This window comes from Carcharodon carcharias, chromosome 26, assembly GCF_017639515.1.
Source record: "Carcharodon carcharias isolate sCarCar2 chromosome 26, sCarCar2.pri, whole genome shotgun sequence".
Lineage (NCBI taxonomy): Eukaryota > Metazoa > Chordata > Chondrichthyes > Lamniformes > Lamnidae > Carcharodon > Carcharodon carcharias.
This window is the reverse complement of record NC_054492.1, coordinates 13,096,109-13,120,021: the sequence shown is the minus strand read 5'-3', so window position 1 is coordinate 13,120,021 and position 23,913 is coordinate 13,096,109. Positions and strand designations below refer to the sequence as shown.

The 23,913-nt window shown below is 43.0% G+C and overlaps 1 protein-coding gene across 5 annotated transcripts in view; it reads right to left on the bottom strand.

Annotated features, from left to right (window-relative positions):
• The window catches only part of sema4ba (sema domain, immunoglobulin domain (Ig), transmembrane domain (TM) and short cytoplasmic domain, (semaphorin) 4Ba), a 439,407-nt gene that overhangs the window by 184,313 nt on the left and 231,181 nt on the right, over positions 1–23,913 (bottom strand). For 2 of the 5 annotated variants that reach the window (XM_041174643.1, XM_041174639.1), the window contains exon 2: positions 10,352–10,460. The exons of the other annotated variants lie outside the window; for them this stretch is intronic. The gene's annotated coding sequence lies outside the window, so the exon portion shown is untranslated. The remainder of the gene's footprint in view (positions 1–10,351; positions 10,461–23,913) is intronic. 5 annotated transcript variants of the gene reach the window in all.

The following is a 23,913-nucleotide window of genomic DNA, read 5'->3' as shown; positions in this document are numbered from 1 at the left end:
CAGTGGTAATGCAGCCCTTTAAAACCCTCTAGGCCCATGAAATGCAAATGGGACCAACAGCTAATTAGCTCAAGAGCTTCAGGATGGTCTCTACTGCCGTAGTATTGTGTGCCTTAACAACCAACTGTTTCTATTAAGCACTGCTAATGGCATGTGATTAGATAAAATATGATTGGAACAATTTATTACATGTGGCAGACAGGAGTATCTGTTAATTGCTGTGTAATTATTCATTCATTGACCCTATGGTCGCATCTAAATTAACTCCAGCCAGGCGTCGGTTATTCATTATTTGGTTAATCCGTTCAAATTGGAAATTCTTCAAACAAATCTGTAAATAAACACAGGAAACAAAGAGGTACTGATCCCAGCATTCAGCTCCTAATCCGAAGGGGCAATTAGAGAACTGGGTGGCAGAGTCCAAACATTGATAATGTGGGTTTGGAAATAATCACGTCGTGCTCGTTCACATTCAACTAGAATTGCAACAGACAGACCCCATAGGAATTTAAGAGGATGACTGTTGAGGACATGGGTGTCTTCAATTTATTTTGTGGTTGGTATGATATTATTGCACTAATTCATACTGACTAACAGCTGTGAGAATTCATCCACCTACTCCTTCCTGGGCAAATTATAAGTCACAGTAACTTTGAGAAAGCACGTACTCATCATTACCATTTTACCTGGGTAAACATCACTTTTTAAGGAACAAAACAAGAGATCCTCTAAATTACACAATGTAATTTTCAGTAGGGTGTGTCTGCTCTTTGCCCTGATTATCAACATAGCACAGGAAAACAAGTTAGAACAAGTTAAAACATTCAAAACAACCTTTTATTAACTAAATCTGTAGGCAAGCTGAACACACAAATGAAGAGATTTGTAGAACGAAAGGGGCCTAGACATTCCTTGTTGATAATTTTACCCCAAAAGATCTGCATGAGCACAATGTTTTTTTATCCCTTCATGGGATATGGGTGTCACTGGCAAGGACAGCATTTGTTGCTCAGCTCTAACTTCCCTTGAACTGAGAGGCTTGCTATGTCAGAGAGCAGTTCAGAGTCAACCACATTGCTGTGGGTCTGGAATAACCAGGCAGATTTCCTTCCCTTAAGGACACTAATGAATCAGATAGGTTTTTACAGAGACTAGCTTTATAATCCAGATTTACTAATTGGTGGGAATTGAACCCATGTTCCTGGAGCATTAGCTTGGGCCTCTAGATTACTAGTCCAGTGACATTGCCACTACGCCACCATACCATTGTCTACATCCTCCCAGTTTTGTGTCAAAATTGTCAACAGGAGGAATTTCACCTTGTCAGTTACCAGATAAGAAATATGCCACCAGGAGGGAAGGGGGGAAACATTGATGGTCGGGTTAGGGTTTCACACAATTAGATGCAGATATCAACATGATTTTTCTCCTCTTACATGGAATGCTGTGCAGGGCCCCCATGGCTTAACAACAATAATAACTTCCATTCTGACATAACATAGTAAAAATGTCTTAAGGTGCGTTATGACGGAACGCTGAAAAATGGGAATGCGCAAGAGACCAGGATTGGAGCAGCCACAGATCTCGGAGTGGGAGGGTGCTGGAGGAGATTAGAAGTAGGAAGGGTGAGACCATGGAGGGAGTTGAAAACAAGGACGAGAATTTTAAAGTTGAAGCATGGGCAGAACAGAAGCCAAAGGCACTCCAGCAAGCATGGTGGCATGGTGGTGATGAGGGAAAGGGGAGTGAATGGGATTTTCTGCAAAGTTAGGATATGGGCAAGAGAATTTTCAATAAGCACAGGTTTATGGAGTGTGAAAGATGGGAGGGCTGGTTAGAAAAGTACTGGTGCAGTCAAGTCTAGGAGCAATCCCCAATACACACCTGTACCATGAAGGTCTGCTTCTGGGTGGCTAATTCATAACATCTAACCCCAAATATTATCAGGAACTTCCACAAATATTGGTACTTGCAGAGTGGAGAATAATTAATGTCACCCTTATATCCAACACCAGAGAACCCATTAAACTTCCTACAGGCTTAACGGCCACTGTGGCAAAGAGGCTCAAAAGCCTTTTCCAGGACACCATCAATGCTCAATTAAACTGTAGCCATAAGAAATAGTTAGTATGAGTTCAGAAGCAATGGGTCACATCTCACATCAACTGAAGTCCCTTAAGGAGAAATCTAAATGAGTGAATCGGGTCTATTGCCACATGTTCAAAAGACCTTTGACACCATTCCATATCAGATTGCCCATTTAAATAAGGTGACAGCTCATCGAATTTTACAGCACAGAAAGACACTGTTTGGTCCATTGTCACCGTGCCAGCTTTTTGAAGGAGTGATAAAATCAATCCCATTCCACTGCTCTTTCCCTGTAGCCCTGCTAACTTTTGCTTTTCAAATATATGTCCCATTTCCTTTTGAAAGTTGCAACTGAATCTGCTTCCTCCACCTTTTTAGGCAGCACTTTCAGGCTCATGACAACTTGCTGTGTGAAAAATGGTTTCCAGTTTCCCTCTGGTTCCTTTGTCAATTATCTTAAATCTATGTCATCTGGCTGCCAACTGTTCAGCCAGTGAAAACAGTTGATTCTTATTTGCTCTGTCAAAAGCCTTCAAAATTTTAAACACCTCACCTTTGCTTAACCTTAAGCCGCATGGAGAACAATCCCAGTTTCCTCAGTCTCTCCATAGATTTGAAGTCCCCGATACAGAGGCACAGGGCAGAATCATCTTAGGTTTGTATTAAGTGCGGTAGCGGGCGGGTAAAATGACGTTTTACACCTTTTATGACGTTTTATTGCGGTCACAATGGCAGGTTTTCACGTCATATCGTCCAAACCCGCTGTATTAGTTATGCATTCCAGGGGAACACACCGTTTTGTTGGCGGGCGGACGGGCTTTCATTCACCCGCCACGCCATCACCTCGCCGCTTCATCAAGCCGGGCGCCATATTTAAAGTCCAGCCGCGCGTACACATCTCAGTGCTTCCAGCCCACGACTACGACAGGGAAGATGTCCACAAAAGGCAAAAAGACTGCAGCCCCAGGTTTAGTGACACTTCACTGGAACACCTTTTTGACACTGGGGAGACCTGCCATGATGCCCTCGACCCCCGCTCTGGCCACAGGATGGGAAGCGGCATCAATAATCCAGCATGACAGGTGGTGGCAGTTGTCATCAGTACTAATGCTGCACAGAGGAGGTTAACCATCCATTGCAGATGGAGGATGAATGATCTCATCCATGCAGCCAGGGTATGGCAACCATCTCATCACTCTAAACTCACACAGTCGCGCCCATCACACATTCACTGGCATCTCACTCACTGCCAGCTCAAGGGACATCACCACTCATTCTCACACACACCCCCTCACATGTCCATCTGGCCTCATCTCCTCTACAGACTGTCTCCTCAGGCATCACCATCTTGAGGTCGCTTGCACAGATCAACATGTGCTCCCACACACACCTTGGGATACCCTCCTTTCCCAGTACAGCCCTTGTCCTGCAGCCTATTCCCTTGTCTGATGCCACTTCTCCCCCTTCGCCAAGCAAGGCCTATCTCTGCAGTCATTGAAAAATCCACCCTGATTCGGCAGGTAGATACCTGCCATAAGCCTCCCTACAGCTGATGTGATGCTGTCTGTGAAGCCTGGTATTGATGACTGCGAATGCTGACTGAAGCAAAGTAGGCAAACAAACCTTGAAGTCCCGAGTGAAGTGCAGCCCAAGTGCACGTTGCTTATGTACTGTTGTGAAACACGGTGGGCAAACGATCCAGCATGGTGGAACGATTCCAGCTGGCAGGCCTAATAATGATATGCTGATGTAGCACAATTTGGTTCCTGGTGTCTGATGGTGGAGAATGTGGCCGCCATTGTCGGGCTGAGTGGACAATCATAAACTGGTTTCACACAGTTGTGAAACCGTTCACGCCATATCGTCCACTGATGCCAACGAACATGACCCGACACCGGCGGGCATGGAAAATCCCGTCCACGGTTGCAGGTGACCATAAATATTGAAGAATATTTGACATTGCAAAAATATAGGAATCTAGGAAGAAATGGTGGGGTAGCTCTGTAATTAAGGATGTCATTAGTACAATAGTGAGCGATGACCTTAGCATGAAACAGCAAAATGTAGAATCAGTGTGAGTAGAGATAAGAAATCAGAAATTTAAGAGCGGGAGTTGTTTATAGGCTCCCTAATAATAGTTACACTGTAGGATAAAGTGTAAAGGAAGAAGTAATTGGGCCGTGTAATAAAGGTGCTGCAATAATTGTGGGTGGCTTTAATCTACATGTAGATTAGGTGAATCAGATTGGCAAAGGCAACCTGGAAAATGAATTCACAGGGTGAACTCAGGACAATTTCTTACAGCAGTATGTTCTCGAACCAACCAGGAAACAGGCTATTCTGAACCTGGTAGTGAGCAACGAGAAAGGATTAATCAATAACCTCATGCTAAAGGAGCGTCCAGATGACAGCAATCATAACATGATATAATTTCACATTCAGGGAAAAAGTGTGGGTCTAAGACTAGTGTTTTAAAATTAAATAATGGTAACCATAAGGGTATGAAGGCAGAGCCGGCTAGAGCGAACTAAGAAACTAGGTTAAACAGTAGGACAGTAGAGATGCAATGGCAAACTTTTAAGGAGATATTGAATAACTCTCAGCAGAGATTTATCCCAAAGAGAAATAAAGACTCTGTCATCTGTGGCTAAATAAGAAATTGAGGATTTTATGAAATTGTAAGCAACACTGCACAAATTCGCAAAGATTAGTAGTAGGTCAGAAGATTGGTCAGATTTTAAGAACCAGCAAAGGATGACTAAAAGAAAAGGAAAAAGTAGAGTATGAGATAAGCTAGCTAGTAATATAAAATAGGTAGTAATAGTTTCTACAAGTATTTGAATAGGAAAAGAGTAACTAAAGCTAGTGTTGGTCCTCCAGAGAGTGAGTCTGGTGAATTGATAATGGAAAACAAGGAAATGACAGAGGCTTTGAACAGATATTTTGAGTTCATCTTCACTGAGAAAACTTCCCAAAGATACTTGAACATCAAGAGGTGAAAGGGAAGGGAGAAATTAAAGCAATCGCCATCACCACCAAAAAGGTGTTGGGAAAACTACTAGACCTAAAGGCTGATAAGTCCCCAGAATCAAATGGCCTTCATCCTCGGGTCTCAAAAGAAGTGGCTGCAGAGATAGTAGTAATGGCTGTAGTGGTTGTAATCTTCCAAAATTCCTTAGGTTTTTGAAGGGTTCCAGTGGATATTGGAAAATGGGAAATGTAACACCTTTATTCAAGAAAGGAGGGAGACAGAAAGCAGGAAACTATGGCCCAGTTAGCTTCGTTTCTGTCACAAGGAAATTGCTAGAATTCATCATGTAGATGTGGTGTACTTGGATTTCCAAAAGGTATTTGATGAGGTGCCACATCAAAGGTTGCTGCAAAAGGTAAGTCACATGGTGTACGAGCAAATATTATGGATAAAGGATAAGTTAATTAACAGGAAGCAGAGAATAGGATTAAATGTGTTTTTTTTAAGTTGGCAAGCTGTGACAAGTAGAGTGCCACAGGGATCAGTGCTGAGGCTTCAACTATTTACAGTCTATATCAATAACTTGGAAAAGGGGACTGAATATATGGCAGCTAAATTTGCAAATAAAATCAAGATAGGCAGGAAAGTAAGTTGTCAAGATGAGGTAGAGAGTCTGCAAATTAAGGGACATAGATTGGTTAAGTGAATAGGTAAAAAAATTGGCAGCTGGCATATAATGTGGGAAAATGTGTGTGTCCACTTTGGCAGGAAGAACAGAAATGCAGTGTACTATTTAAATGGAAAGAGCATGCAGAACTCGGTGGTAGAGGAATCTGGGTGTCCTGGTGCATGAATCAAAAAAATTAGTATACAGGTACAGCAAGTGATTAGGAAGGCAAATGGAATGTTGGCGTTTATTACAAGGGGAATGGAATATAAAAAATGGAAGTTTTATTGCAGCTGTACAGGGCCTTGGTGAGACCACACCTAGCGTACAGTTTTGGTCTCTTTATTTGAAAAAGGGTATAATTGTGTTAGAAGCAGTTCAGAGGTGGTTCACTCGATTCATTCATGGGATGAAGGGCTTATCTTATGAAGAAAGGTTGAACAGGTTTGGCCTGTTGCCACTGGAGTTTAGAAGAATGAGAGGCGATCTTATTGAAACATGTATAGTGTGGATAACAGGAGGATGCTTCCTCTTGTGGAGGAGATTAGAAATAGGGGACACAGTTTAGATAAAGAAGTTTTCCATTTAAGACAGAGATGAGGAAAATTTTTTCTCTCAAAGGGCCGTTAGTCTGTCACATTTACATCCCCAGAAAGCTTAGATTATTAAATACTCAGTTAGGTAGATTTTCAATAGACAAGGGAGGCAAGGGTTATGGGTGGCAGACAGGAGAGTGAAGGTAAGACCACAACCAGATCAGTCATGACCTTATTGAATGACAGAGCAGGCTCGAAGGGCTCAAGGGCCTTTTTCTGTTCCTAAGTCCTAAGTTCCTATCTTGGATACTATGCTAGTAAATCTCTTCTGCACCCTCTCCTAGGCCTTTATATTCTTCCCAAAGTGTTACACCCAGAATTGAATGAAATTCTTTAGGTGAGGCATAACCAGTTATTTACAAAGGTTTGGGATAACTTCCTTGCTATTGTTCTCTATCTTTAAAGCCAAACTGATGGGATCCATGGAAAGTAAAAGTGGCTTTATTTATGCACAGCCATAAATCCCTTAGTTTGGTGCTAGAGGATAATGTTGGTAGACTGGGCAGATTAATAAAACATCAAGTAAACAAATATTGAAACAATGTTCATAGTGAGGTAAATCAGCACACTGCCATGTTTTAGAGTCCCGATTAAGGTTGTCAACTCAGCTTGATCAGATTTCTGGAGACTTCATCACAAAAACTTCGTGTTTTCAAATGCTCCACCAAGTCAAACAGTCTCTTTTCCCAGCTCCGATAGTTTATAAACACTTTATAAACAAAAGTGTGCAAAGAAAATGAAAAACAAAAGCACATAGCACAGGTTGACTTTGCTTCAAAAACTCCTTCCACAAATGGGGGTCGAATTATACACTGAGTGTAAAATGTAAGTTGCCGGTGTTGATGTTGGTGGTTGCCATAGTGAAATGGGGGAAAAAAATTTCTGTCCGTCAGTCGCCATGTGCGGTCTGCTCTGTGTGGGCATGTCTTAAACTCCTGCACATCTTCTTGGCAACATGACCCTTATGGCCTGCTTGATCCCAAGCGCTGACTTATAAGGTGAGTATAACCCTAAACATGTCTGTCTGAGCTGAAAGGTTGAGGCTGATTCCTAATGCAAGTATAGCCCTTAACATGATTTATTATCTAAAGAATGGGGTGTTGACTTATGTGCCAAGAATAAGCCTAAATGTGAATTATGGTGCTGAAAAATTGCGTTGTCTTATGCACCAGGTCAACTTATACGCTGCGGTCTATGGTATTTGTTTATAGTGCCCCATATGATTTTTCTCCTGGGTGCTGCTCACAGCAATGTCCAGAAAACTAAACTTCCTGGAGACGCAAGGACAATCCTGGAGGGTTGATTCTGGTCGCTAGTATCAGCGATGGTTCAGTTGGTAGCACATGTGCCTCAGAGTCACAAGGCTTTGGGTTCAGGTCCCACTCCAGGGCTTGAGCATGAAAATCCTTGCTGACACTCCAGTGCAGTACTGAGGGAGCACTGCACTGTCAGAGATGCTGTCTCTCAGATGAGGAGATATTAATCTGAGGCACTATTTGGTGGACATAAAAGATCCCATGGCATTCTTCTGAAGAAGGGCAGGGGAGTTAGCCTGGTGTCCTGGCCAATATTTATCCCTCAATCAACATCATGAAAAACAACAAAGTTATCTGGCCATTATCACGTTGCTGTTTGTGGAAGCTTGCTGAGTGTTTATTGGCCATGTTTCTTACATGAAACAGTGACTACACTTCAAAATTACTTCATTGGCTGTAAAGTGGTTTGGAATATTCTAAGGCTGTGAAAAGCACTTTATAAATGCAGCTTCTTTTTTAAAGGATTGGGATGGCGGGGAGGGGGGAACAAAAGAGTTGCATGATCTCTTTCGCCTGCTATTAGCTTAATATAATTGAAACATAAAGTGAGAAAGGGTCCCGAATATTTCCAACTTCAAATGGTGCAATGGCCATACAAAAGCAGAAAATTTACCTGTGAAATATGTTCCTTCACATACCGCATATTTCGCCAAAATGCCCCATCGTAAGTTTTTAATAATGTACATCTTGTATCACATTCCACGTCGATGGGAGCATAATACAATCACCGGCAATTAAATGACCTGTATTGTTTCACACAGCCAAGTTTTTGAGCCCTGGGAGGTTTAGCTTCCTGGGTGGCCATGTCTATTTAATGTGCTTCATTAGACAACTGCCTACGGGGCTAACCCATTCGCTGCAATTTCCAAGCAGTATCTGGCTTTCTGTACGGGTGTGGAGTGATGAGGAAAATCTAACACCTTAGTTGGATGCTGAAAATTATTAGTTGTCAATATAGCAGCCTGAAATTTTACCACAGTCCCTTACAGCGCAAGCAAATTTTCTGAAACATACACAGGGACACTGGGGAAAAGGTCACCCGACTTCCAGGCCTGTGCCAGTTTTAAGGCATTTTCTGCGTCATTAGCCTTTTCATTTTCACAAGGGAAAATGTCAACTTGCAGACAAAAATGGAATTGTCACAGCCCTCAGAAGCAATAAAGTGTGGTTTGTGTGTGACAAGAAGCTTAAACATGCTGATTTTAGGACTAGCAGAGACCAGCAATGATGAACTGGAAGGCATCCAAAACTGGAATTCATTCCCATGTCCTAGCGTAATATCCAGTAGAAAGAATAAACTGTGCCTTCTAAAAAAACAAAATAAACCAACCAGTGTCAATGCGCTCCATTGTTGGGTAAAGGCAAAATGCACATTGGAACTTGTTGCTTGTTACAGTTTATTAACCAAGGCTGTTTTTGGTTTCATGAATCCAATCAGATAATGATAGCCTTAAGTTGGCTAAGGGTCTAGCCCACAAATGAGGCTTAACTAAGTGCCTCCCATGAAGAACACAAGTTTAATAGCCTCTGGCAGAGTTGTTCTTTGTCATTTTTGTTTTCGAGTGCTTGATATATCAACATAGGAAAATGACAGGAAGGAAGAATGCCCCACATTCTTGGACTCAAGCTTTGTGATGAGACACTCTCTAGCTCTTCTCACCCGCAAAGCTATGGGAGAAGTGTAAAAGGAGAGAACAACTCAATGCTAGTAAGGGGCCAAACACTCCGGATAATTCCTCTCCAACCCTCCTCAGGTGATGGAAGACAAACCAGGACACTACATGACCTTCTGTATGATGCAATCTCTGCCCCAGTCAAAAACTGGTCCAGCTTCCTTTTGAGATTAAGCTGAACAGAGCGAGCACCCATCACACCAGCCAGAGGCCAATTTCTCTTTACATTTCTCCCTTCCCTTTCACTGTACAGCCATCACTGCGAAATAAGGCTTCACTCAATGATCGGCTAACATCACTGTTCAACCAGCTAATGGGCAGGGGGAGGGGTAGGGTACGGGTGAGGGGGCCATAGCCTTGGTCGAGACTTCCTCCCATGTCCACTCCCAAACGCCTTGCTCCTCAGCATGACTGTAATTGTGAACTTAGAGGAGAAAAGGTTTGAACTCCTATCCCAACAATGGCACTGCACTTTGCCGTTCTAATACCTTTATGTTTACTGACAAATTGCTGCATTCCTTGTTTTAACCACAAATTGTTGCTAATGACATCAGAGGATGAACAGTTCTACCATGTTATTGCTAGTGTTAATCTACTTATTTTGAATGAGCTACCACCCTAAGATGACGGACATTCCACTCATATCGACAATGATAATTTCTAGGTGAAACAGAAAATGCTGGAAAAACTCAGCAGGTCTGGGAGCATCTGTGGAGCGAGAGAAAGAATGGTAATATTTTGAGTGCAATATCACTCTTCTTCGGAATCATAATGTTAACTCTCACCACAAGATGCTGCCTGGCCTGCTGGGTTTTTCCAGCACTTTCTGTTTTTATTTTGGATCTCCAGCATCCACAATATATTGCTTGTATACTTTCTAGGTTTTCGTCATTGCTAATGGAGATCTGGGGGAATGGGAACACACCGACACACATGCACATAATTCAGTTTACAACTAGCAGTGAAACGGTACAATCCAATAAAAGAGGCTCAGTACAGGCAGAAGGCAAAGCAGGTGTGGAATATTTTCTGGTTCTAACCTTTCATTGACAGCCCTTTATCTCTTCCTGTCTTGGCCTTCAAGTCCCAAGAGTGACTCTCTACAGATCCTCAAGTTGTTGCACATTTATTTTCACCACAGGAAAAGTTCTAAACAAAAGATGAAAAGATGTCAATTTTTGGAACGACCGGTTGACAACATAGTTGCAATTATTTTCTGCTCTCCCAGTGCAGTGAGAGTTTGGAATACACATTGCTTGTGAGGCCAGGCACTCTGTTGTCTCAGAAAAACATTCAAATTCCTCGAGTCAGCAAAACAAGCCTCTCAAACACAAGCATTCATACACTACAATCAGGCCAAGGGTTAGGGTAAAAAACTATGTTTGAATGAAACTATTTCTCTCAATCATTGTCAAGTAGGTAAAGACCAGAGTACATAAATTAAGCTTTTAAGGGGAAGATTTTCAGAATTCTCATCTTGAGTGAGGGACTATTCCTGCTGCTAGCATGTCAAATATCTTGCAATATATACTGACTTTATCTCCTTGCAATATATACTGACTGGTGGATAAGAAAAACTACCCTAAACGGTTTGCAATTTTAGGTTACTGAAAGGGGCTTGCATTTATCTAGCACCATACACAACCAAAAGCACCACACAGCCAATGAAGTACTTTTGAAGAATAACTACTGTTATATGTAGAAAAACAAGGCAGCCAATTTGTACACAGCAAGCTCCCAAAAATGTCATTGAGGTAAATGATCAGTTAATCTGTTTAATTAGATTGGTTGAACACAGGAACATAGGGCTCAAGAGTAGGAGTAGGCCATTTGGCCCTTCAAGCCTACTCCATCATTCAATGAGATCATGGCTGATCTCAAGTGCATTCGCCTGTCTGCCACCCGACATAACCCTTGACTCACTTGTCTATTAAAAATCTGTCCCACTATGCCTTGAATAAATTCAATGACTCGGCCTCCACTGCTCTCTGTGGGAAAAAAAAAGCATTTCTCATCTCTGTCTTAAATGGTAGACCTCTTATTCTTGAACTTTGTTCCCTGGTTCTAGTCTATCCCCACAGGTTGAAACATCCTTCCAGAATCCACTCTGTCAAGTTCCCTCAGGACCCTATATGTTTCAATAAGATCATGTCACATTCTTCTAAACTCCAATGGGTATTATCGATCTAACCTGTTCAAGCTTTCTTCATAAGATAACCAATTCGTCCCAGCAATTAGTCGAGTGAAACTCCTCTGAACTGCTTCTAACACAATTATATCTTTTTTCAAATAAGGAGGCCAAATCTGTACACAGTACTCCACACCTGGTCTCACCAAGGCCCTGTACAGCTGCAGTAAAACTTTCCTACTTTTATATTCCATTCCCTGCAATAAATGCCAACATTTCATTTGCCTTCCTAATCACTTGCTGCACCTGCATACTAACTTTTTGTAACTTATGTACCAGGACACCCAGATCCCTCTGTGCCACCGAGTTCTGCAATCTCTCCATTTAAATGGCATACTGCTTTTCTATCCGTCCTGCAGGTAAATATTGGCCAGGAGATCCAGCATCCACTCCTTTAAATAGTACTGAGGGATCTTTTACATCCATCTAAGAGCGCAGATGGGGCTTCAGTTTAACGTCTCATCTGAAAGATGGTACCTCCGAGGGTGCAGCACTCTCTCAGCATTGCAATAAACTGACAGCCTGAATTATGCGATCAATTCTTTAGAGTGAGGCTTGAATCCATAACCTCTGACTCAGAAATATAAATGGATCCCTAAACCAATGCTGGGGTCTACTATAATAGGTAGCTTAATATCATTAAAGTTATGCAGTAGCCAGCAAGGCAGACAGGAACAATTCACCCAACAAGACTGAGCTTTCACTGTAGCTGGAATCCATATTGTATTGCTCTTTTTTGCATTGAATCTCAAGATTCACCCTACAGAGCTGATTTTCCAAACATTTATTATTATCAAGGAGTGTTGTCAACAACCCCTGCACATAAGGCAATCTCAATATGTATGACTGGCAGGCAAACACCTTCCCAGGAGCACCTTATATAAAACATCCACATAGATCATTAGAACAGGATCACTCACTCATGTTTTCTACAGCCTATTGTAGAATTACACAGGATTTAGAGCACAGAAAGAGGCCATTCAGCCCAACCAGTCTATGCCAGTGCTTATAGACCACACAAATTTCCTCCCATCCTACTTCACCAATGAACAAATCCTTCTATTCTTTTCTCCCTCACGTACTGATCTAGCTTCCACTTAAAATGCATCTGTGCTATTCACTCCCATAACTCCATGTGCTTTTGTTGTTCTTTCACTGGATGTGGGCACCACTGGCTAGACCAGGGTTCACTGCCCGCCTGTAATTGTTCTTAAGAAGATGATGGTGAGCCGCCTTCTTGAATCACTGCAGTCCGTGTGGTGTAGGTACACCCACAGTGCCGTTAGGGTGGGAGTTTCAGGATTTTGTCCCAGCAACAGTGAAGGAACGGCATATATTTCCAAGTCAGAATGGTGTGTGGCTTGGAGGGGAACTTGTAGGCAAAGGTGTTCCCATGCTTCTGCTGTCCTTGTCCTTCTAGGTGGTAGAGGTCGTGGGTTTGGAAGGTGCTGTTGAAGAAGCTGCAGTGCATCTGTAGATGGTACACACTGATGCCACCGCTCGATGATGGAGAGAGTGAACGTTTAAGGTGGTGGATGGGGTGCCAATCAAGTGAGCTTCTTGAGTGTTGGAGCTGAACTCATCCAGGCAAGTGAGGAGTATTCCATCACACGTCTGACTTGTATCTTATAGATGGTGAACAGGCTTTGGGGAGTCAGAAGGTGAGTTACCCACCACAAGATTCCTACTCTCTGACCTGCTCTTGTAGCCACAGTATTTATATGAATGGTCCAGTTCAGTATCTGATCAAGGGTAACCCCCAGGATGTTGGTGGTAGTTCTGCATTCTAACTGCTCCTTAGATAAAGAATTTTCTTCTGAATTTTCTATTGGATGTATCAGCGACCATCTTCTATTTGTGATTCTTGATTTTGGGCTCCCCACTCCTCATTAAAATTATGATAGGGTTTACTAGGGTGAAAGACCTCTATCAAGTCACCCCTCAGCCTTCTCTTTTCTGGAGTAAAGGGCCCTGGCATATTCATTCTTTCCTTAATTATAATCCATTAGCATATGCTTTCATATGAAAAACACGACAGGATTGTCTGTAGCCTGCCCCTTGCTGCCGATAGCCATCCACAATCCAACTCTGATGGTCAAATGCAGGTGATTATTCTGCTAGGTGGAGGTAGGTATAGGAAATCTTAAGATCAGTAAAGGTAACTGGGTTCAATAATCCTATCCCCTTCCTGCCTCTTTCTAAGCTCTTCAATCCTTTCTGTTTCCACCACCATACCCACTTGTTTTATGAACTCCTTTTTTATTCTTTCATAGGATGTGGTCATCCCTGGCTAGGCCAGCATTTGTTGCCCATCCCTAACTGCCCCTGAGAAGTTGGTGGTGAGCTGCTGCAGTCTATCGGGCAGTTTGGTACAACTAAATGGCTTGCTAGGCCACTTCAGACAGCAGTAAAGAGTCAACCACATTGCTGTAGGTCTGGAGTCCTGTCCTTATCAAATAGGTTACCATTGGATATCACTGATAATTTGTGTCATCGAGACCGGTTATCTCCAAGATGTCAGACTTTGCTACAGATACACAATTTGCAAACAAAAAAAAAAAATTCCTGGATCTTAAGAGTTGGCAACTCTCCAGGATTGTCCTGGAGTTTCCAGGAATTAGTAAGGAAACCACTGCTGCATTCAGAAATTTAAAAAAAAATTCTTTGAATGCTTTTACCACTGTAGTTGTAAAAATATTGGATATATGGGAAAAATGGTTGTCTCACCGTCAGGCAAGAATCATTCATTGAGATAATGAAGGATTCAATTCCCTTTACTGACTGCTGCACCACAAGGCTGGATGTGTTGGGTAACCAATGGTGGGAGGATGGGGGCGATTCAAGGTAGGAGGTCATGTGTTTAAACCTCCAGGAATATGCCTGATCAGAGTTGGCAACACTAATGTTTCTCCTGATCTGTAGCCTATAGCCTTCACGCAATTTACTGACCTCTAATTATCCTCAGCAATTTATATACAGCTCCAATTATCTCGGAGTACTGGAGCTTTGGCCGCAAGTGGATAAAGTAAATTTGCAGCTAAATGTCACATTCATGCTCTTAACAATACATGAGCGAAACCAATGTAGAGCTATTAGTGCCCTCCTGTTCCTGGCATCATCTCTGCTTTCTGCACCTGTTCATCTCTCACGGTCAATGGCATCTCTTCCAGATTCATTTCAGTCAAACTCTTCATCCAAGTTTCAGTGGGTAAATTGATGATACTGGCAGAACACAAGAACAAACGCTATACTGTGCTTCCTAAACTGCACTGGTTCCTAGTCTGGTAACACCTCCATTTTAAAATCCTCACCCTTGGTTTCAAATTTCTCCATGGCCCTCACCCCTCCCTATTTCTGTAACCTCCTCCAGCCCTACAACCCTCTGAGATCTCTGCCCTCCGCCAATTCTGGCCTCCTGCACATCTCCGATTTTAATCGCTTCACCATCGGTGGCTATTCTTTCCGCTGACTGGGCCTAAGTTATGGAATTGCTTCCCTCAAACTCTCTCCCCTCCTTTCAGATGCTCCTTATGCTTAGCTTTTTAACCAAATTTTTTAGTCAGCTGTCTTAATATTTCTTTATGTGGCTCGGTGTCAAATTTTGTTTGACAATGTTATTGTGAAGTGCCTTGGGATGTTTTACTATATTAAAGGTGCTATATGAATGCAAAATTTTGTTGTGTTATATTGGAGGAATAATAGGGCTGATTCCTCTGATTCAGAGCTGTCCAAATGGGAGAGATGCCGTTCAACACAGTGAGATATTTTACAATACAGATTCCCAATGAATCAAGCAAGCCGGATGAAAATCTGTGTAGAGATCCTTTGCACTAGATCTTCCAACACGATGTACATTGTGTGCATCTCCATCATAAAATATGGCTCTATTCAAAGAGCTGGGGAGTTCACCCAGGTGTCCTGGCCAATGCTTATCTCTCAATCAACTTCATAAAAACTGGTTTTCTGGTCATTATCACATTACTGTTTGTAGGAGTTTGCTGTACGCAAATTAGCTGCTACATTTCCTACATTACAATGGTGACTACACTTCAAAAAATAGTAACTTATTGGCTGTAAAGCACTTTAGGATGACCTGAGGTTGTGCAAGGTGCTATATAAATGCAAGTTCGTTCTTTTCGCATTGTAGTGTTGACTTATAAGTAATGTTGCACTGGATTGGTCAATGGTACAATGCTTCTTGCAAACAAAAAGTCAGGTGCAGGGTGGTTCGACATTTCCCTGCAGACTTAGGCCACTGAGTTCACTTTGCCTTCACTTTGCCAGCCCCTCCCTTTAGTTGTTAGTCGTCACTAACCTTTTAAATTTCACGTAAACAGGGCACTTTCCCCACATGCCCCACTGGGCTGCTCCCTGCACATATCGAAATCTGCACAGGGTACTGCGCGGTTATGATACTTGGGTGACCTTGAAAGGCTGCATGAAAACAGAACAGTCCCTATTTCCCACTGAGTGAACTCAGCACCTGTTTCTAACCATTGAGTGAAGAGCACTCAAATCATGAATATCTCCCTGATGGTGACACATGAACTCAGCTGAAACTTCCTTCTTACCTCTTTGATTTATTGCAGCTTTGGGAAAGTACATCATCCACCCTATGCCTCTTATTTTTTCTGTACTGCACTAATGCTGCCATTGAAGATGGATGCAAAACCAAACACTCCAGCTAGATTAATCAACACTGATGTAGCACTAAACACAACCATCTGTGCAAATAAATCGACAAGCAACACCCTCATTTACTATCTCCTTCCTTCCTGAAGCTGTCGACTTGTTGGGCTACAGATGGTGAGGTGATGACCAAGGTAGAGCTAGCTGCCTAAACAGCCACTGGCCATTTATGAACCTCGAAAGTGAATGGGAATATCACTTTCAATATCGATGTATGTGCTTTCAGAACAGTCAAGCCCTACAACCCTTCGAGATCCCAGGGTTCCTCTAACTCTGGCCTCTTGTCTATCCCCCACTTCCTTCCCAAATACCATTGGCAGCCGTGCCTTCAGCTGTCAAACCCCAAGCTTTAGAATTTCCTCTTTAAGCTGCTCTGCCTTTTATTTTCTCCGTGAAAACCTACTCCTTTGACCAAGTGTTTGGTCATCTGTCCTATCTCCTTATGTGGCTCGCTGCCAATTATTTTGTTTATACTGTTTCTGTGAAATAAATCTACAATGTTATAAACTATTGTTGATGGATATTTATCAGAGCTAGGCAGCCCTGCAACATTTTCCCTTCTACTGAAGCCAACATCCATTTAGTCACCAGGCTGAGATCAGCTAACTCACAAGACTTTCCTGGTCAACGTGTCAGTTACTGAGCTATCTACTAGTCTCTCCCTTGTCTGGAGTGTCCTTTGCCATCAAAACCCACATTTAAGTTTGAATAGACTGCAGCCTAGTAATAACCTCTACTTCATTTTACGCTGACTGCTTTGTGTTCAATCAATACATTTCTTTACAGCGTTCTACAAATCTACCACACAACAAAAGATGCAACTCAATAAAAATGTTAAAATGGCTGTAAAATAATCAGCATCTATTTGAAAGAAAAACGCAACATACAAAGGAAAATAAACAGCAATCAGTTATCAGTTTATATTCAGTTTAGTGCCAGGCTGAGGGCTTCTGAATACACATGCAGCCAGTGACAAAGGAAGCAACTGAGTCTAACAATTAACCCTTCCTGTCTCTTGTCTGATTCAAAGGGGTTAAAAAGTCGCTGCTATTTTACAATGCAAGCAAACTATAGGTTTAATGGTACAGTGTGTAAAAATAAGTAAGACTTGCATTTATACAGTGTCTGTGACAATCTCAGGACAACTCAAAGTGGGTTACAGCTAATTAAATGCTTTTGAAGTGCAGTCACTGTTTTAATGTAGTTAATGCAGCAACCAATTTATACACAGCAAGGTCCTTTTGGCAGCAATAAAATGAATGGCCAGGTCCTCTGTTTGCATTGATTGAGGGGTATTATTGGCCAGGCCACTGTGAGAAACTCCACTGCTCTTCTACAAATAGTGTTACCCGAGAGGGAGGACTTGGTTTAAACCAAAAGACAGCATCGCCGACAGTGTCGCCTTCCCTCAGTACTTCACTGGAGAGTCAGCCTAGATTATGGGCTTATGGAGTGTGATCTTTTGAGCCAGAGGCGAGAGTGCTACTATCTGGCCAACAACTGACACTGACCTCACATTTAAGTACAATAACATTACGCAAATTACAATGTCTGCTTGGCTAGTTAGTGGTGCTGTCACCTGAGGCAGAAGGTTCATGAGTTCAGGAGCTAGTGAGCACCCAGCACATAAGATAAAGGCAAAAGCTTTGAAGAAGAGTCATACGTACTTGAAACATTAACTCTGTTTTTCTCTCCACAGATGCTGTCAGGTCTGCTGAGTTTTTCCAGCATTTTTTGTTTTTGACCCAAGCACATAATCCAGGTGGACATTTTACTGCAGTACTGGGGGAGTGCTGTACTGTTAAGACTGTTGTCCTTTGGATGGAACATTAAACTGAAGACCTGCCTGCTTGTTCAGGTGGAGGTGCAAGATCCCGTGACACTATTCAAATAAGAGTAGGCAGTACGCCCGGCGCCCTGGCCAACGTTCATCTATCAACCAACACCATCAAAAACAGACCAAATCAGTCATTCACTTAATTTGCTGTTTGTAGGACTTTGCAGTGCTCAGAATGGCTACTGTATTTGTCTACATAACCATGACTGCACTTTGCAAGCCCATGCATTGGCCATGCAGTGTTTTGGGATGTCATGTGGGGGTGATAAAGTTCTTCAATTCAGCAGAGAAAACTAAACTATACACCTGATTATGGAACATAAATTTAATTTGAAGAGAATCAATATCACTGTTTTATATTTTTATTATTATTAGTGCTTTTGTGTGAGAGCCCATGAATCTTTCATCACTTTGACACTAAGTGTTAATGACAGAAATCTGACCAATCCCAATTTAGCTCTGATAATGCAAGTTTGCTCTTTTGAAGTGGCTACTTAATGAGTCGGTGAAGCAGCAGCAGCTGCAGAGTTCACGCTCGTGGGCCTACAACAGGTCAACCATGCACACGGAATACACTGACAGGACTCTGCCTGAACACGTAGGCACAGTGCCTGGAACTAAGCTCTTTTCAGGTCAGCAGAAGTTAACACTCACAAAGCTCGGCAGGAAATTGCTAAGAGGGTGCGAACCCTGTGGCCCCCTCACCACCTCCCTTCCCCATCTCCCCCAGACCTCTAGGACGTCAGAAATGCCCCAGCTGGCAATAATAATTAAGTGAAAGGTTGAAAGCCAGGGAAGGAAGAGGAGGAGAATTTGCTTTTTCCACTCAACTTATTATGATTTGGAATGCCTAAAAGGGTGGTAGATTCAATATTAAATTTTGTTACAATCCCTGTGGAGGAACTGTAAACCTAAACTACTAAATTTACCAAACAACCCCCCAATGAGGAAACTACCAACAAGATTTCACTTTTTGTGACATTTACTTTAGCACAAGATCAGAACCAACACAAATTAAACATAAATTAACAGGCAAATGATAAATCAAATAAAACAGTTAATTTCACTTTAAAGGAAGATTACAGGAGGGCATGCCAGGAGCAACACCAGGCATACCTAAAATGAGGTGTCAACCTGGTGAAGCTACAACACAGGACCACTTACATGGCAAATAGCATAGGCAGCAAGTGATAGACAGCTAAGCGATCCCACAACCAACGGATCAGGGCTAAGTTTGGCAGTCCTGTCACATCTGAATGATGCTGTACAATTAAACTAACTGGAGGAGGAGGTTCCACAAATATCCCCATCTTCAATGATGGGGGAGTCCAGCACATTAGTGCAAAAGATAAGGCTGAAGCATTTGCAACAATCTTCAGTCAGAAGTGCCGAGTGGATGATCCATCTCGGCCTCCTCCTAAGGTCCCCACCATTACAGATGCCAGTCTTCCGCCAATTCAATTCACTCCACTCCACGTGGTATGAAGAAACAGCTGACAGCATTCCGGTAATAGTACTGAAGACTTGTGCTCCAGAATTTGCTGCACCCCTAGCCAAGCTGTTCCAGTACAGCTACAACACTGGCATCTACCCGGCAATGTGGAAAATTTGCCAGGAATGTCCTGTCCACAAAAAGCAGGACAAATCCAACCCAACCAATTATCACCCCATCACTCTACTCTCGATCATGAGTAAAGTGATGGAAGATGTCATCAACAGTGCTATCAAATGGCGCTTACACAGCAATAATATGCTCACTGATGCTCAGTTTGGGTTTCATGAGGGTCACTCAGCTCCTGACCTTATTGTCCGAACATGAACAAAAGATCCGAAATCCAGAGGTGAGGTGAGAGTGACTGTCCTCAACATCCAGGCAGCATTGGACCGAGTGTAGCATCAAGGAGCCCAAGCAAAGCTGAGTCAATGGGAATCAGGGGGAAAACTCTCCAATGGTTTAAGTTATACCTAGCGCAGAGGAAATGGCTATGGTTGTTGGAGGTCAATCATCTCTGGACATCACTGCAAGATCTCCTCAGGGTAGTGTCCTGTGCCAGGATTTTCCGGCCTCATCATGGAAAGACCAGACACGGAAGATTTGACGGTTCAGCTAAAGGTTCACTGACTTTTGGTGGGACCGGACGATCTTGGCGTTGGGCAGGGCCTGAAAATCCTGCCCTAGGCTCAGCATCTTCAGCTGCTTTATCGATGACCATCATAAGGTCAGAAGTGGGGGTGTTCGCTGATAACTGCACAACGTTCATAACCATTTGCGACTCCTCATATACTGAAGTAGTCCACACCCAAATGTAGCAAGACCTAGACAATATTCAGGCTAGGACCGATAAGTGGCAAGTAACATTCATGCCACACAAGTGACAGGCAATGACCATCTCCAAGAAGAAAGAATCTAACCATCACCCATTGATATTCAATGGCATTACCATCGCTGAATCCCCTATCAACATCCTGAGGGTTACCATTGACCAGAACCTAAACTGGACTATCCATATCAATACTGTGGCTACAAGAGCAAGTCAAACTCTGGGAATTCTGCGGCAATTAACTTACCTCCTGATTCCCCACCATCTACAAGGCACAAATCAAGAGTGTGATGGAATACTCTCCACTCGCCTGGATGAGTGCAGCTCCAGCAACACTCAAGGAGCTCAACACCATCCAGGACAAAGCTGCCCACTTGATTGGCACCCCATCCACCACCTTAAACATTCACTCCATCTACCAGTGGCACACAGTGGCAGCAGTGCATACCATCTACAAGATGCACTGCAGCAATTCACCAACACTCCTTTGACAGCACCTTCCAAACCCGCAACCTCTACCATCTAGAAGGACAAGGGCATTAGGTGCATGGGAAGACCACCACCTGCAAGTTACCCTCAAAATCCTCCCTACCCAACAGCACTGTGGGTGTATCTACACCTCAGGAACTGCAGCTGTTCAAGAGGGCAGCTCACTGCTACCTTCTCAAGGGCAATTAGGGATGGGCAATAAGTGCTGGCCTAGCCAGCAACATCCACATCCGGTGAAAGGATTTTAAAAGTCAACACACAACCACAAGCACCTGCATCGCTTCCCACAGATACGTGGCACCACAGTTCCAAAGTTCTGTAACTCTGCCTTGGACCGCAGTATCTCTCACTTTCCCACAAAATCGATTCAGCCCTCAAGTCACATTTACCAATATTTATATTCCATCTGAATTCCCTGGACATGAACAGCATCCTCCTGCAAACCTCCATAGATAGGTTAATGACAGCCTTCCCTGATTTAACTCCGTCTTCATATTTCCATCCAGTTAAAGTATATCGTGGAAGCACACGGACTCAACTCCTTGTAAATGTGCCTTCTCTGTTCTTCCTTCTGCTGCAGCTCTCCACTGACTGCAGCTCTCCTTGTGTCTAGCCACACAGCTTTTGTATCTTACCTTCCTTTCTGTTGGTACTGCTTCCAGGTCAAGGGTCCCAAGGTCACATGGACCTATATTTCTTCTTACTGTAAAGAACATCTCTTTTTATTTCTGTTGGACTGTGGATTAAAATTACAATGGCTATGGTTTGAAGGACATGTCTACTGGAACAGTGTGATGGATATATACAATGTTGCTGGTGTGCCATGAAAGACAGGATGGTGCCGAGGAGGAGTCTGGTCAAATGGGGAGCTGCCTGGCAACAATGTTTTAAATTGGCTCCTGACCAGGCAGCTGGGGTTTGTGTGAGAGCAGTGCAGCAGAATAGCTCCTAGCCTGAAAGGAAAAAGATGTAAAACCTCTGTCTCCTGTGTGTCCGTTAGTTTCCAGCAATTCTACAATAATAGCTAGCTGGCTTTTTCTCCTCATATCTTTATAACCTGCTCTCTCTGAAAACCCCTGTCAAGAGGCAAGGGAGAAAGTCACTGTTAGAGACATTGAAAGGCAAGTGCTCAACTAATGAACTAAAGACTGAAAGTGCTGGAAGACCACCTCGTGCCATCAACAAAGAATTGAAAGGAATTTGGAAGATATTGATCAAAATTAACCCATCGAATCCTGTACTCTGGAATTGGTGCTATTGAACTGTTTTATCCCACTCTAAAAATCCACGTTTTTGTGTGTCTTATGTGTCTTGTATGTGTGTGTATAGGGATTTAAGAATGGGTAGAGTTTAGATTATGGAATTAGAAATTAGTAGTTCATATTTCTTTCTTTTGCCACTGGTTAAAGACAATTTGTTCAATAAACAGTTATTTACTTATTAAGTTTGCAAACCTGGTGCTCGTATTCTGTTAACCTAAATTAAACAGTTAGGTGGGCTGATCGAACTTTTCACATTAGTCGCAGCTCAGGCTGCAGTGAGGCTTGATATTGCAGTGCACTATCCCCAGTGAGTCGTGACATTATTCAAAGAAATGACAATTGATCCCTTTACAGCTGATGCAAATTCTTAAAAGGCCTCTTCAGGCACTATTAAAAACAATTACACATTTTACAGGCATTTTAAAGAAGTTACAAATTTTCCTTACTGTACTGCTTCTGGGTCAAATTTCATCATACTTTCAACAGGAAAGCAGATACAGGGAATGACAAGGAGAGTAGGAATAATTGGATAGCTCTTTCAAAGAGGGCTGAATGGCCTCTTTCTGTGCTGTATGATTATAGATCAGATAGTGCGGCCATGTGCTCAAATGAATCTCCTGTTGCCATCACCTGGGTCAAAAATGCTGTGACAATTGTAATTAATTTCCAAATGAGTTACAAACCATGTACACATTCCTCCTGGGGGATCTCAACCTAGTTGTCAATTCACACTTATCAGACTGTTCTGATAAAGGCTTGTGACTTTCTATATATAGAGAGGGAGGCATCACATGGAGACAAAGTTCAGTGATGAACCATCATTGAGGCCTATGTTTGAATTTCTCTGCCCCATGTTCATTATCCACAGCAAGGATATGGATAACAAAGATGCCCCTGGCTCACTCCACTGAGAAAGAGTAGTTACCTTTCCTCATGAACACTACAGGGTCAATATCCCCTGGATATTAGACACAAATAGACCAGAAACACCTATGTAGAAATTCTCTGGAAGTTCTATTGGGCATCTACAATAACCTGGGGGAGCCCCCAGAGAAGTGCCTAAACCCTTGGGTTTCTGCCCATCTTATGTCAACGTGATGGCCAGAGACTGTGGAAATTTGACTTCATCTTCCTTATTGATGGGTTTACAATTTGCTTAAAGCTACCATCCATGTACATCCTTTAGATTGATACCAGCGCTCAGGGGGTTAAATTGTGAGGGCAGGTTGCTTAAACGTGGCTTGTGTCCCCTTGTGTTCAGGAGATTGAGTCATGATCTGATCAAGGCATTTAAAATATTCAAGGAATTCAATCGGGCACACCCAGAAGAAGAGGGACATAGGGTGGAATCTTGTGGAGGTAAAAGGAGTCTCTGGGGAGCAGGTGAGACACCTATGTCATCTCTTTTTGGAAAGGAATGCCGCATCTTGTGCCACTTAGGCAATTAGCAGCCTAGTAGTGGGTCTTCCTGAATCAAGGACCCTGATGGGGGAGTAAGAGTGGAAGTCCCACCCACTGAGAGCTGCTGGCCAATCAGAGGCCAGCAACTTTATTGTACTCAGCGGCATTGGGGGGGGGGGGCGGTGGTTGCTGCCAGTACGAGATCCACCCAACGCCTCGGATTGAGGAAGGACCCAGACACCAATGAGTGATGGCGGGAAGGAGGGAGGGGGAAGGGGGTCGCAGGGGAGGGAGGGATGTGGGAGTTCAGCAGCTGGGGAGTAGCTGGCACTCAGCAGGTTCAACCCCCACTCCCCTTCTCAATGCTGGGCTCTTGATCAGGCACTAAGTGACTTTGTGTGATCTACCAAACTCT